This window comes from Sphaeroforma arctica (genome assembly GCF_001186125.1).
Source record: "Sphaeroforma arctica JP610 unplaced genomic scaffold supercont1.246, whole genome shotgun sequence".
Classification (NCBI taxonomy): Eukaryota; class Ichthyosporea; order Ichthyophonida; genus Sphaeroforma; species Sphaeroforma arctica.
In genome coordinates, this window is record NW_014040312.1 from 72,235 (window position 1) to 77,677 (window position 5,443).

Sequence of the window (5,443 nt, forward strand, 5' to 3'; positions counted from 1 at the left end):
CTGATATGTAAAATGGAAAAGGTATATAATTAATAAAACGGTTAAAAACCATTTAAGAGTTTACGTACTTTTAAGAGTACGTTTTACGTACTATTAAGAGTATGGCTATAATACAAGATTTTAATGTGGAGGCCCGGCTTTTACATATGTTCCTGCAAAAGAGCATCACAGACCACGTGAGTTGCGGCCCAGGCAATGAGATAAGCTTGAATGAAGTAGAATATCCCCACCTCAAGAAAATTATTCTTAAAAAATGATTATAGCCGAAGACTCTTCAATTCAAATTAAACAAATATTGCACGGTAAAGTTGGTAAATGTACATTAAAAAAATGGAATCGTTGTCGCCAAATGTTGTTGTGGACAAAGTACCCTAGGCGGATATTTAGGACCGGACCAGAGGACCGGACCAGAGGACCGGACCGATTAGTGGAATAGAGAATTAAACGAGATAAAAGTGATGACTCATACGAAACCATAGAGACGGGTATTTTTACATATCCCGATGGTAGAGAAAGTATCGTTCCACATAGGATCGTGATTAATAAATGTAGCAGGCGCGCCATTCCCAATGGCACTTCTGACTGAGTTCACTTATTTCAGACTTAACACTCTTTACTAAGTGTTACTTGGTTTTGACCACATTTTTAAGTGACCGAACTACTGTATTTATTACATTTGTTCCTCACGGGTTAAGCTAACTAAAATTAATTAGTCATGGATTTTTTTTGTGACACGATGAGTGAAGTCACTACGTGAACAAGAAAACCTGTGTTCGATTGTTGAAACGATTGCTTGGAATTCATCTGCAGTCGCCATTGCATATTGATGAGGTGGCGACATAATTATCTTCTGATTTATTACCGGATGAAATACGAAAGCAGTGGTCTACACTACGCTAGGCCATTTATTATCTGAGACTCAACAATCGATTTCCGCGTTGGATAAGACCATTCAGCATATGAAAGGGGTTATCAAGCGGAGTGACAACTTAAGGCTGTTGGTACACGTGCAAAATGCTTAGGAGGTTATTTTGCTACTTTGGCTACTAAGTTAAAATTCCGGCAATTTTTCGTATATGAGTGACTCGTCTTAAGGCAATGATACAGTCTGGACGGATACGACCATACGATTGAGAGGGACTCACGACAAATTTTGTCAGGTGCCGACCGGATTATACAAGTTCTGAACTTACCAGCTATACGCATGGGACAACTTCATACTTTTGCATCTAGGGCTGAGCCAGTCATCCCTGTGCAGGAGCTCGTGGATGTGATTAATTTAGTTAAAATGTATGCTGGTGGCTAAAGGACAACACTACAAGCTATTATTGGGTAGAACTGATTCGGAGCTGACTTGAAATTTTAAGGCGACGTATGTCGACCATATAAGATTCAAGTTTAAACGAATATAAAAACTTATCGAAGGTAGAAGTGATTGTTTGGACACATATTCAACCTGTCGACGGTCGAAGTGATTGCTTGGGCACCAACCGATATTGCAAGGAGATTTTATTACTAAGTTTGGGGGCAAGCTTTGATGTAAATTTTCCAAAGACGTCAATAACCGTCGTCATCACAGCTCAGGGATATTCAACGCATACGGTGGATACTAACAGAAAGTCTTCAGAACAAACAAAAATTTGGGAAATATCACAAATTTTTCATATTTATGTGACATGACGCGACGGCACCTCGACTGGCGGCGGGGTAGAGACTGGCAGTGACGTATAGGGTTGCTTATGACGACATTACCTATGTGTAGGTCGACTTCAGTCATTACACTTTGGAATGATGTCCGTCAGTTACAGGTCTTCCCCACTTTGGAATGATGTAAGTCAGCTACAGGCCGTCCAATCATTCGAAAGAGGAGTAAGGATACTCTCAGTCCTGCTTGCACAATGTGCTAGCATATACGGCGTGCAATCATCTGAGTGACAGTGGTTAATTATGCTGCAGGCGGCACGGCTGGTGGCATGGTTCACTATATTTGATTCGATATCTATCGAAGATGCGGCACATACGTTTATGACTGCTTGGCTAATTGCTTGACTGGTGTCATAGACAATTGCTGATGATTTGTTCGCGAGCACAGCCTTGACAATACTAACAATGCGGCTAGTCATTTATGCTGTGGACGGAGCTGCTGTTTATCTTTCGCGGGGATGCACGATATAAGGCACGCAAACATAGTACGAATGTTTCCAAGAATATGTTCTTGTAGGGTGCAGAATTGTTTACAGAAAATGTCAAACACTCGCAAAAGGGTGATTTGTGAGTACCGGTGCATGACTGGGTAGAGAGGCCACGGTCGATCAACTGTGGTATACTATGACCAGGAGACAAGTGGGTAGGACAAGGTGTACGTACCGCACTGGGTGACATTGTTGCAAGTATATGTGCGGAAACAAGTTACTTAGAGTAGACACAATCGACAAGGTCTGTCACACATGACGGGGAAAGATTATTTGGCAGATAATAAGTCTGCTATGGACCCGAGTGTTCACTAACAAGTATGTCTTACCCCGAGCGAATTTTACGCACACAGAGCTCTTTACATGGTGCTGACGTCAATACAAGCGTACAGCGAGAGGTGACACACACGATAAAATATCCAGGAGCTACCGCTGGTGTTCCTATGCAGAGAAAACACTATGGGGTTGTGTGTATTGCAATGCATAACTTGGTGCGGGAGACATCATTCAGTTACAATCGACAACTTTGCTGTACGCTGACGAGTATAACGCAACAATTATGAGGCAGTGTGAAGATGACCAGGACGTTTTTATAAGGTGATACACTTAAAGTTGGACGCCAACGTGATGTGGCTTGTCGATGGGTCGACAATCGACTGCTGAGCGGTGGCGTTCCCGTGGGAGGACTTGCTATGGCTCGATGAAGAATCGCTGTTCTGCTATGGTATTTTGGTGCTGCCACAAACTGCTGTGGATCGTTTCTTTGCTAATGGGATTTGGTGCTGCCGCGGGAGAAACTGCCGTGGCCGGAAGAAGGATTGATACTGGAATACTACGCTGGGGAGTTACCGCTAGAGGATTTGTCGAGACTGGGAGCGGATTACAACGACGAGATGGTGTTGCGCATCGCCGAGGATAGGCGGGGCGACAATCAAACATGGAAATGAATGCTTCTGTTGGTGACACAAGCGAGCTACCAGTTGATTACGTCTTCAGGAATACACGGGGTACAGTCGATTACAAGGCAAGATAATTTAAGGTAAGAGCTGCCTTGATCTGTGGTATGGATGACCAAGGCGGCGACATTGCGCAAGCGTGTGTTTATGTTCACATACAAGCGTATTATGTATTGGTGCAGGTAAATATAATTGACAGCACAGAAGCTGCAGGTGTGAATTACAGGTATGTGCGTGTCTAGAACAGACAATTAGATAGACTGTATAGTATCGAGTATATAGGATATTTACATATACACACACTCTCGGTAGATTCTCAAATCAACAGAATTACACATATTTTATTATTATATTAATAAACAGAAGGCTTATATTTTGATTAAGTTACTATAGCAGAGACACAACATACATAACACATACACACTAGCTGACACACCGCGTGTAGACATATACAGAACATCAATCATGCAAAGGCATGGCTCATCGTAGCAAAACACTACGCGGTAATGCAAATAATATTAACATACACACAAGTTTAAGGCGCTGTGCGTCACACATAGCATATTGCTACAAACAAATTGAAATCGATCAAACATTTCAAGGCCGACTCTATTGCCCAGCGCGGGAGGTTTAGAGAAAGCCGCCCATGAGTGGTGATCCCAGTGTGGAAGGTTCAGAGAACGCTACCCAGGAGTGGATCGTGCGGTCTAGCTACACGAGTGCTGGTTGTGTGTGGCAAGTATATCTATATGCTTAGAGTATAGGCAAGCACCCTGTTGACTCTAACTCAGTGGCTAGCAACCCTGAGGACACGGCGCATTGAACTTTGCGTAGGCATTTTGAAGTCGGTGAGCAACCGCAGCCTCACTAACGTGTTGCATGGTATCATCACAGTCGACAGAATAGAACGTATGTTTATTTAGATGCTGAGAGTACAGGCGAGCACCCTGTTGACTTTTACTCAGAGGTGAGCAACCCTGAGGACACGCCGCATTGAACTTTGCGCGAAAACTTGAGAGTCGTTAGGAATCCGCAGTCTCAAGCGTGTTGCATAGTCGCGTGAGTGGTGTTGAGTTGGATAACATTATCACGTAAAAGTCGGAACGTGCTACATTGTTACGTAGGAGGCGGAACATGTACAACATCATTACGCAAGAGTCGGAACATGCAGGCATTATTACTTAACAGGTCGGAACGTGTAGCACTATTACGTAGGTGGCGGACCATGTATAATTACGTAGAAGTCGGAACGTGTAAGGCGCTGTGACGGAGTCACCGAATGCGCGCCCAGCTCGAGTATGCTCATGAGGACAACATAACACACTCACACATTCAATACTATATCAAGAGTTTACAACTTTATTTTAAACACGAGAAGATAATAGTCCAATACATATGGACGGGTTGGTTAGGTACGGCATGTAGAGGCCACCTATACCCATCAATTACTAATGATACAGGCATTTATATGCTTCGTCAAACCTGTGATAATAGAAGAAAGAGGACAGTACACTGTTATTTGAGCCATTATATAACATACTGGTAACCGCCCGCACCATAGACGGACGAGAAGCGAACAATTTTTGTTAAGGTTCATAAACGTTTTGCTTTTAGTCTAATGCGTGATACGCTTTTAATACAATGCGTTTACGTATACATTTACAGAAAAACGGGGCCTAGAAATGGGCCCGATTTTTGGATTTTTTTAACCGTTTTGAAAAAGGTTTACGTTTTAAAATAAAAGTTGCACGTTTTCCCATAAACGTTAGCATTTACATAACATGCAATAACCAACATATAACACATACAAACACGGATATCTCAGCAACTAAGCATGCTACAGCGCTCTCATTTACACATAAGAGAGAACGCTGTTAGCAACACATTAACACCAAATATATATAGGTATCATACATATATGATAACAAATAATAATACATTCACGCCATCTCATGTATAACAAACAGCACACCTATATAATAGTTGAGAAATCTCAATGCAATGGCACATAGACTATTCATAGAAAGACAATAAGTTACATAGATACTCATAAATATTATAGTATATAATAAAATGATAGTGGATGCCAATAACAGGACGTACAACATACGCTATAGTATAAGAGATTGCACGCACAATAGATTGAAGTCCAGGTGATGGTACTATGATATACACCATACATATATACACCTACAATAACCAACAATAATAATCAAGACTTACAAGGATATAGGCAATAACATATTCCGAATACATATCGGTATAACATGTACTTACATGTATATATACATAAAG